An 11,329-nucleotide genomic window follows, 5' to 3' on the forward strand; every position below is an offset into this window, starting at 1 on the left:
GCAAGTGTACCACTCAATTTTGGCCAGTTCACTTCATATAAACACTTGTAATTGTTCATGTGTACATGTCAACTGTTTCAAATCTTGTGGTATACTGTCATCTGAGGTGTTGTTATTCCTTTATTAAATTGAAGCAGCTACTGTGTATACTTATTTACACTAGAAATATCAGTATTTTGAGCATATTCACTTAGTTTTAGAAACACCAATTTGACAATAAAAAGTGCTATTGTTTGTTTACATGTTTATGTGGATTTGTTTCAACAAAATTAAAACCCACTAAATAATTAGTGTTGTGAGGGCATAATCCGACACAAATCTCTGATGTCTAGTGATGTTAGATTCTTATACAATGGCTGCTTTAACCTTTATCTGGTCAAGTCAATGTAAAAGTACATGGGCTGGCAGGATAAGGGTTTATTTACTTGAAAGTGTCAACAAAAACCACAAAACACACACTGACACTTTCATGCCAGCAGCTTTAAAGTTTGTAGAGGGAAATATTTTCAGTAACACCATATCAGGTCTCTCATTAATGAAAAAATCATTAGCTGCAACAAACAGGAACACGACACGGCAAGATTATCACCACTCCTCAACCAAGACCCTCACCCAGGATTATGTAGACCACATTTTGATGAACTATTACATTGCCAGTTGTCATAAATACAATCACATAATCCAGTTGTGCACAGAAAAGTAGATTAGAATTATGGTAGCGGGTCTGACATTCACCTTAACTATATGCACCCTATAAAACACACATCCTGTCGCCACCAACATCATATGAATATATGCAATGATGAAATGTGCTCTCTCTTTAAAAATGTGACCACAACCATACATTTTTTATAATTATAAGAGCGCACTCTGTGTTGAACATACAAGTGTCATAAGACTAGATTTAGGTTTATGAAAATGAAGTTTGTTTTTTCAATTAAAATCAAAATAAATTAGGCAAAAATTAGCTTGAAGATTGTTTTACGTATTTATTTACATTCTTTTAGACGTTATAAAATATTTTAAATGAAATCAAGATTTGGGGGTATGAATGCATATTTTTGAAAGTAAAGAATAATCACAATTCCGCCTACAAACAATTTAGATAAATATTACAAAACTTTAGCCTGCCATGGACCTAGAATTATGTTTTTATATTCCTTAAAATTTGGTACTATGATCCGACCCGATTTTAGTAATTTTTGTGAATTTCAGCTTCAGTAATTTAGTATATAATTTATATTCACTACTGCATCCTATGTAAAGCTTTCATTTGTGATGTCATATACTCCAAATAATTATTTGTGAGTGAGAGAGGAGGGCATCATTTCAGACAAAATTAAATATGCTGTTATCATACAAGAGATTTCCCAAAATGCACTGCGCTAAATGACACCACCCAAGTCCAATGAATCACGTAGGGCAACCACACCTAAACACAATGCAATATGAGTAGTGCCAGATTTGACACAAACGATTATCATGACTGATTTCATGTCATAACACGTCATTACAAAACATTAAAATTATAGTCAGAGCAATTGTACGATAGTAAATTTTACTTTGAGCTACGCCAGCTATCTCATCATCCATCAGCCGTATTGCAATGTGGGAAAATGTCCCAGTTATGGTTCTCAATGCTCACCAATGATGGTTACCCCTGGGAATGGTTATCACTTAATGTTATACTGCCGTGATTATTACTGAGATGTGAAGCCATTGTAGATTATCAACAGATATTGCATAGCATTCACAATCCTTGTAAATACGGGCTTCTCACAAAAACTATAGAGTGCTGTGAAAATCCAACGATAAAATGCCCAACAAGTGGGATGAAAAGAACTAAAAAATATCATTGCAAAACAAACTCAAAGGACAAGACGCTCCGAGTGAACACGCTTCCATCAGAGGATGACAAACACTACTAGCGATGGTGGCGTCAGTAAAATCTAACTTGTTTCCAATACTACTGTGTTCACAGAAATTTAAACTTTTGCTCTGACATTCTAATGATTAAAATGCTTATTGAATAACAAGAACACAATAAACAGATAAACCTCTGTAGCAGTCAGGAAAATGACTAGCGGTGTCAGGCGATAAAAAGACACTGTGGCAGTAACTTTCTTTGTATCCTGAGATTGAAAATGAAAATGAAAAAAAAAATGTTACCGAAAAAATAAAAGCAATACAAATCCTTGATATTTTACCAAGCCATTGTCCAAATACAAACAGTTTTATGTTCAGTATTCAGTTCACTCATCCTAAGTTATTTTTTTTGAATAGCCAGTAGCAGGAAATAGTTTAGCGAGGAAATTCGAGTGTGAACATGTGTTCGCCATGCTTATCCTTGAAATGAAATTCATTCAATAGACCTTAGATGTAAAATACTTCATTTTTGCTATTTTCACTGAAGGGATAAGATTCAGTGAAAATAAACTCCAGCAAATATACCTATTTACCTATATTTTCCAGTCAATTCATTAAAGTCAGTGCAACTATATACAAAACACCCAAAAATCTTTTTTAGTAAAAATTAATTCCAGCTAAAATAAAGTATTTTACAGTAACCACAAAGAATAATTGATTGTCAAGATAGCAAGATAGTCTCTATATCAAGATGGTCATTAACCTTATTCTTTTTTTTATCATGTTCATAATTTTATTTCTAGTTAATAATCACTGGTATGTGTGAAAGACTTTTTAAAACGTACACAACAGCTATTACGACCCTCCAGAGAGGCTGCATTAGCAACTGACAAGTAACACTGAAATTTTATGGCATTTATGTTAAGGTTTCACTTGTCAAGTACGCATCACTTTAATATTTTAAATCATAAATAATATGTTTACAGCCACAAAGTATCACATTGCCTTGGCATATTGAGAAAATCTTTATTTCTCAAAGAACACCAAGGTAAAATCCCCGGGCATAGAGGCAATTGCTTTTAAAGGAAACATCAACCCAAACAATATAATGACCCCTAAATAAAAAGCTCCACAAATGTAGGAGAATGCAATTTACAGTTTTTTTATATCACTTTTCATTCTCTAGATATTTAACTTTTCATCGATCAGTATTATGTAGTCAGCCATCTTGATTTTCAAGCAAAGGATTATGGGTAAAGTATGACATAGAATCTTGTCAGAAATTGAGAAAATGATTTCAACATAAATGGAATATAAATAGAAATAATTGTTATTCTTGCCAAGTTTGTGAGATTAAAACCCAGTAAAATTTCTGAAAACATCAAAATAGTGAAAATAAATGGTTTTGTTTTACAGGCATACATAAAGAAGACAAAGATTAAACAGTTGCTACTCTACTTCCTGCCAAATTTCATGTTTAGACGACGTGTTGAGCGTGTCAGATGACGATGAAGGCAAGGCATTTAAAATGAAATCCACAGAACGTTTTAAAGTAGCTGTAGCAGTGAATAATTTTCTCAAAAACCTTGTCTAGTCAGCATGCACAACCCCAAAAAATACAGATCAAGTTTTGTGTGTGACTAATTTCACCACTGCACAGCGCCCCTGTTGATAATTTGAAAAAACCTACAACATTTGTGCCTTGTCAAATATTTTAGCAAACTAAAATGATCTCACTGCCATCAAGTTGACCAGAAGCATTTTTAAGGCCTTACAAAACCTATTTTGTGGGGATATTTAGTAAAAATGAAATCCCAAAAATCAAGTTGGATCATCCCTCCAGTGAGAATAAAGAAATTGTCTGGGGGAAACTACTGAAAGCACAAATTAAAATGCTGTGAATTCAGATTTTTATGTTTTTACACTAAACTGCATTTTTTTTAAATTACAAATCTTGTGACAGCAGTAAGATATTTTACAAGACATGATTTTCTGATGCACCATTGACGCACCAAAAAATTGGCACAATTAGTTCTAAAAAATGTCTGCATCTGTGACCCATAGCTCGCTCAAAAAAAATATATAACTTTGCCAAATTCACAATGGTATTTGTGAAATGGTGCATTTAGTATAGCCACTACAAGAGATTGCAACAAATGACTATAGTTCCCACAAACCTGAATTTATACCATATAGGGATTACCAATTTTAATTATTTTTTTCTCTTCAGTCACAGAAATATTATGTTCACAAAATCAGAAAGCAAAAATGGAATTTGTAGTTTGATGTACCACAAAATATGCCCAATACAGATAACTCCACAGAAAAAGTATATATTAAATGCATGTGAAAGTACATAAACACTTTTTTATACAATGAACATTTCCAGCATGAATCATGCCTGCCTCCCATCTAATAGAATGTACCAAACATGGAAAAGTATATCGCGTCAGTTAGCAACACATTCACATTCCAACAACAAATCACCCACAGCACCATACTGGATGAGAAGCATATGTGGCAAGATTGTGTCTAGAACCTTTTCTGAATCCAATATGTGGGGAATCCTTCTTGTTGTTATCACCACATCTGAATTACCGTAAAATTCGTAATAGAAGCCGCGGCTTCTATTAAAAAGAAAATGGCTGCCCTCCCCAGGAAAAGTGGTGAAGTCCGGGTGCGGCTTCTATTGAAGCATTGTCTAAATCAAATTTTTCTATTGAAGCATTGTCTAAATCAAATTTTTGTTAAAAACATGAATTTTTATACTTGCGTGATTCAGTGAATATAGGTTTATCATGTGATAAAAAAAGCTATGACATTATAAAAACCTCTATTTCTGATAGTTGTGATTTATAACACACACTAAAGGACAGTGTGTTGTCCATTATTCCCTGACGCAATATCCAAATATTGCTGTCTTTGGGATGTATTTACAAACTAGTCTAAACCACATACCTTGTATATACCCATACATATATCACAGACGCAAATAACCAGCATTTAAAAAAAGTACAGTTTAATGATTAAAAAAAATACTCACAGAATAATGCCATGGTAAATAGATAAATAGATACATATGTGTTCTATGTGAAAAGGCAGAGCTGAAATAACTTAGTTGTCTTTCACATCAAGAAATGTACATTTATTAATTGAGATGTCGCATAGGAGTGCTATTAAAGTAGTGATAGCTTAATATTTCTATGTAATTTTTTTATCAAGGTACAATATTCTATCAAGCATTAGTGGTATGCTTCTGAAAGTCTCTTCTCCCTGAAACAGCATTATTTGATAGTCCAACTGCAAAACTCAGGCACACTTCTCAAAAATTGGGCTAATGGCTGTAGCAAATGAATTGTGGAGCTGCTTTCTACAAAATACTGAAAAATAAAAAAGAAAATTTGTAAATATCCAGTGTTTCCATACTAAATGTGGAGTAAATTAAGAGTATGCACACAGCATATAACACGTCATTGTCAATATAAAGTAGCCCCATGTGTACTATAATGTGTGCTAAATTTGTATTTCAGGACACAAGCAGCCTCTTGGCTGAGATAGCTCCACTGTTATCAATGTACATTTCACAAGCAATCTGTACTACAGGATAAGAAGTGAATTGAAGGCATGAATTTGATGTAGAATATATTTATAATAACATTCAAAATTTAAAGATGTGAACAACGTAACAGAGGTTCAAGCAAATGAACATGAACCATTTGAAGACCCCAACAAGTGATGGACAATCAAGACAGCATGCAGGGAACTCATGTGTGAAACATTTGGGATCAAGTGACTGCTACATTTTGCTACATGGTGACATAAAACAAGTCATTGAAAATGACACAGTCCCCGTTAAGTTCTCTTTGTGCTCGTCATATTAAAGCGGAGGGGTTGTTGCGAGTGTGTCCTTGAAACTTGAGTTCCAAGTGGCGTATACAACAGATTGTTTATTTACATCAAAACGCGTGTTTCGTGTCATAGTAATATGGCCAAAATAAAAACAGCCGTTATTCGGCCATCTTTGATCTGATTATGAAACACACTGATATGTATGATGTGCCAAATACGAATGAAAATGGTACATAAATTGTGGAAATATAGTAGTAAGGCCAAAAAGTCAGATGGCTGTCAATCGGCCATCCTTGACCAGATTTTGAAACAAATTGTCATGGACATGCATCCTAACATGTATGAAGTACATGTATGTGCCAAATTTGAATGAAAACTGACAGAGCACGTCCAAGATACCGCATAAAAAAACAAAAACAAGATGCCTGCCAGTCGACCATCTTTAATCCAATTGCGAAATAAATCGTCATGGACATGTATCCTAACATGTATAATCTATGTACCAAGTTTGAATGACAACTGACAAAGCATGTCCAAAACACAACATTTTCAAAAAACAAGATGGCTGCCAGTTGGCCATTTTGAATCGAATCGCTAAACCACTGCATGTGCATATGTCCCAAATAAGATACTATGGAACATGCAAAGAATGAACGGAATCGGTCCACAGGATTCTAAAATATGACGTTGGATAGACTGACGCACAGACAGATGGACACACGTCTGCGAAAGCTAATCAGTCTATGCATAACTGAGATCCGGGTCCGGAATGGTGAAAATGTGCGATTTCAATGCATTTTAAGCGGCCCCATTTGGTTATCGTTAATGAGATCATGAAATAAATGCACATACATATTTGTGACATGATGTACCTTGTGTGTGTGAAGTTTGAACTCGATCAATCCAGGCATGTCTCAGATACGGATCCAGAACTGAATTCTTTAAAACAAAATGGCCGCCAGTCTGCCATTTCAAACCCGATCCAAAAAAAAAATGACGTGCATCAAGGTCCTATTATGTTTAATGTATGTACCGAATTTGAACAAAATCCGTCTATGCATAACTGAGATCCGGGTCCGGAATGGTGAAAATGTGAATTTTGATGCATTTTCGGACTTAAAATGGCCGCTATTCGGCTATCGTTAATCGGATCATGAAAAAAATGCATGTGCATATGTCCCATATAATGTGTGATGTATGAGTGAAGTTAGAACTGAATCGGTCAATGCATGTTCGAGATACAGGTGATCACGGACGGACGGACGCATGGATGGACGCACAGACGCACACAGGGCAAACCATAAGTCCCCATTTTCGGACTACGTCCGAACAGGGACTAATAACAATGAAGACAGATATTTTCTGACATTATTGATTATTCTATTGACTAGTAGCTGACTATTCTACCTACTCTCACGTATTTCAATGTGCTGGGCCTCAACTGTTTAAAGCAGAATTTCACCTCTCAAAGTACAGTTGGGCAAGGGAAATAAATACTTGTATTTTCCATAACCCCACATGACTTATTTTATTTTATTTTATCTGTACTTGCACACATTAAAGTTTATAATTTCCTTTGGTCATGATTGGGTTAATTTACTGAAAAAAATTACTGAAATACATAGCCATAGAACATTGCATAGAAAAAGAAAATGCAGACATGAGCAGAAACTAAAATTAGTTTTGTTGTGGCTTTTAATGGATCCTAACAAAGTTTATTACCGAAACAAAGACCTTGTAAAATTATTTCAACACCACAACATTTATAACTGTGTCGGATTTCATTGTAATATTTCTATTAGTTAGAAACTTGTATTACCATAGGCCGACCGTCTTAAATGTTTTTTTGCTCTAACAATTCAACCACCTGCCAGGAAATGATCACACTAAAGTTTTTTTATCGACAAGAAATAAACAAGACATAAATGTCACAGTCCCAGTCTTTGAAAAACAAATTATGGCCTTTAATCATGAGTAACTAAATAAAAGTGAATTATATTTGATTGTCTCATTAATGCCCAAGAAATTATACAGACACAGAGACAGGTATTGGAAGAAAAAGTCAGGGGAGAATGACTTCATGTGACCCAGATCATGACAGTTGACAATGTGGTGCTTGAGTGAGGCAGCCGCCTGTGGGGACTCTAATGCATAGGTGTCACTGAGGCCTCATCTCCCTTGGTGTTTTGATCATATTTAGCTCACCTCAGGACAAGGATGATGCATTACTTGAACCGAACTAAGAATCCCTGGAGACAAACCCCACACAGACTGCATTTATTGTAACATAGCGGATTGCATGGAAACATGAATGAGTGGTGTATCAAAGGAAATGCTAACAATGCAGACATCTAATTGGTAAATGAGAATGACATAAGGGATAAAGCCAGCGACAGGCTGAGGATGTGGACATAAGTCAAGGGTCATGACTGATGTATATATGAGTAATGAGGCAACATACACAAATGGTGCAGAAAGAAATAACACATAAGAAATTGGTAACAATGACAAAAGAAATGGCTAGTGAGTGATGACTGCTAATTCAATTGTGACATTAGAAAAATAAGCTGCATTCATATAGAGTCACCCAGTACACATGTAGAACTGGTTGTGAATGCAGTGTATTCAAATACTGAGATGCAAATACTAGCATTAGAGGAGAAACCTGCTTGTGAATAAGATGATGACCAAATGTTGGCTTTTGGTTTGTTTTGGGCAAAACTGGTCACCAGCCAGCCAAAGGTCAACCAAACAAAAAGGAATTGATGTGCACATGTATTCTGTTATGACTTGCCTTTGTACCAACATAGAACAACATTGGTCAAGAAATATTTGAGAATTGATGACAAGTGGACAATGCACACATGGACACACAGACAGAATACACAACATAAATATTCATCTTGGACAACATCCAACAGGAAATAAAAACAAGAAAAACATAATTGCGTTCCCATAATAACCCTACCATCCTCAAACTTTTATTTTATGCAAATGAGCCTATTTGTATTTTAATTTTATGCAAGTTGGCCATGTTCTACTCACAAAATATTTGTAGTTCACTGGATGTAATGGAAGACTAGAAGGAGACTCTAATAAATACATGATTGTGATAGAAATAACCTGAAATAAACTGAAATAAAATAAAAACCCTACTTGCCTACTCAATATTTTGTTTGCCCATTACAAGAAACACATAATTTTTTTTCATGTCAAAATCAGTAATTATGTTTGCACTTAAGGTAGCGGAATAGTTTTTTGGGCACTTTTCACATTTTTTTTTGAAAATCACAAGCATAGCTCCATAAGGCATGCCACATACATTAGTGTATTTATTTTATTGAAAAAATACAATCTTGTACAAGTAAACTGGTTTTTTCCTTGTGTGCAAACAAATACCCAAGTTTTTTGTTTATCCAGTGTACACCCCATGAGTGCTTCTCATTAATATTCATGGTTAACAAACATAACTGAACTGGGGCTAAGCTATTTACAAACAACTGATAAGATTTATGTTTGTAGTTTACACACAGCTGATAAGATGTGTGCACTGCTTTGTTTCAAGAGGAGGAAGCTGTACAGCAAAAACAAAAGCAAAAAACACTTTCGAAACACAACAAATTTTGTATAAACAAAATAGTACATGAGTGTATCACATGTTACCGGATTTTGCCATAAATTCGCCCGGGCCGTTTAACGGCAGTTTGGTATTTTTTAAGATTTTTTTAAAAATATTTTGGGAAGACAAATTTATGTTCTAAATGTTATTTTAATAAATCTGTTGTCAAAATAAAAGTACAATGTCACAGTTGGAGATTTTTTATTTTTTTTTATTTCTGTTTGATACATTATATGCTTTTTAGGATCAGATCAGGGGGCCTTGACCCTTACCGAGTTCCGTGTTGATTGACATTCAACGAGATCCGAATTTTTAATTTGATGGCTGGTTTGAATATATCCACTTTTACAGTGATCAATATAAGCGTTTGGAAATAGCATAATTATATTGCGTGAGTGAAAGAAGCCAGTGAAACAGCATGTTCTATTTATTTCTAACGCGCGTGGTCGGCGTCTTTGATTGCGATTGTTTTGTATTTTTGTCTTCGAAATGTATCACTCGCTGCGTTTTTTTTGGGTCACGTCTCGCAACTGAAAGTCCAAGCTGACTTTGTTTTGGCTGTAAAACTAAAAGCCCCCAACGTCGGATTCGTCAGCGTCATTCACAAATACTTGAAGGGCATCTGTGATATCTTCACCTTCAAACTGTCTTCGTCTAAAAAGTCAAATTCGCCATCTTCTTCTCCACAGTTAGCTTCCCCAGCTAACACCTCTTGAAGTTTGCTGTTCAGTAATTTACTTTCATTGACTCCACCGTCAGTCACAGCAGTTTTCGTTTCCTCAACGGCGGTACTCACAATGGTAAAGGATGTTTCCCAAGATAGTACGACGTATTCAATGCGTAAGTGTGAATTATAAACAGACCAGAAAAGTCCGGTTAAAGCAACAAAAAGACGACAAAAAGACACTTTGAAGCCCCGTCATAGCCATAACAAGAAACCCACGTGGGGTTGTTTAGTGTCTGTCAATATTTTAGAACACTGCAATTTCATTGGTCGAATTACGTTGAAAGAGTCGTCAATTGAAACAAATATTACAGTCTGTTGACAGTGATTGATCACTGTTATCATCATGAGAAAAAAGAGTTATCCGCAATATACTTGCTGTTGGGGAGCCACACTACGGTAGCTTCCTTTGCCGAGATCGCCAGAATCTTCACGATAAAGTGGCAAGTTTAAAACTTGATGCAGCACAATTATTTGCGAACATAATGGACTTGAATTTAGCTGATGGTGGTTGTTACTATCTTAAAATAAAATCAAACCAAAGACCGACGTACCTGCAAAAAGAGTGCATGTAAATGTGCTGTAAGACGAACACTTTGGTAAGGAGGGGCAGAGTTTCCTTCGAATTTGTCTGAAAATCGCTTTAGGCTTATTCAGGTAAAATGAAAACTAAACTTGCACGAACACTACAAAAGGTCCCTCCCGAAAATAACAAGTCCAACAAAAACGGTCTCGTCGGATGATGATTTACAATATTTTCGTGTTGAAAATTTACTCTGCATTTCTTCCAATTCCACACATAAAAAAAACTTACCCCACAGCCGTCATTCCATTTTCTTATTCTACCGTAATCTGCGCAAGTTTGCTCGCGGGAGTCTGATAATTATTGTCGGAAAGTGTTCTTGTGTCTCTAAAAGACTTTGAAACTTGTGGAATACTCAAGAAAATAAGTTTGCAAATAAAACGGCCCAAACATAAATACGCTATGTTGACAAACACTTCAACTGCCCAGTGTAGTATTTGTGTTGTTTGCTACCTGCAAACAGAACCGCCCACTTTGCATAATCCCAGCTTTGCATAATCAGCACAGACCGTGTCAAAACTCCATAGCGCGAAAGAAAACGGTAAAAATACAGTTTTTTCACAGACATAAATGTCGAATCATGATTTTTTCTGAAAACAACCTTCAAGGTAATTTATTTACTGCCATCCTATATAATTGTTGCTGCTAAAACGGGAGTTAACCTTGATTGAAGTTTAAAATCATAAAA

General features: G+C 35.2%; 1 protein-coding gene across 1 annotated transcript in view; it reads right to left on the reverse strand.

Moving 5' to 3' along the window:
• The window catches only part of LOC146730057 (death-associated protein kinase 1-like), a 31,500-nt gene that overhangs the window by 14,358 nt on the left and 5,813 nt on the right, over positions 1-11,329 (reverse strand). The window lies entirely within an intron of this gene.

The sequence above is a fragment of the Saccoglossus kowalevskii genome, chromosome 20 (genome assembly GCF_978046115.1).
Source record: "Saccoglossus kowalevskii chromosome 20, keSacKowa6.1, whole genome shotgun sequence".
NCBI lineage: Eukaryota > Metazoa > Hemichordata > Enteropneusta > Harrimaniidae > Saccoglossus > Saccoglossus kowalevskii.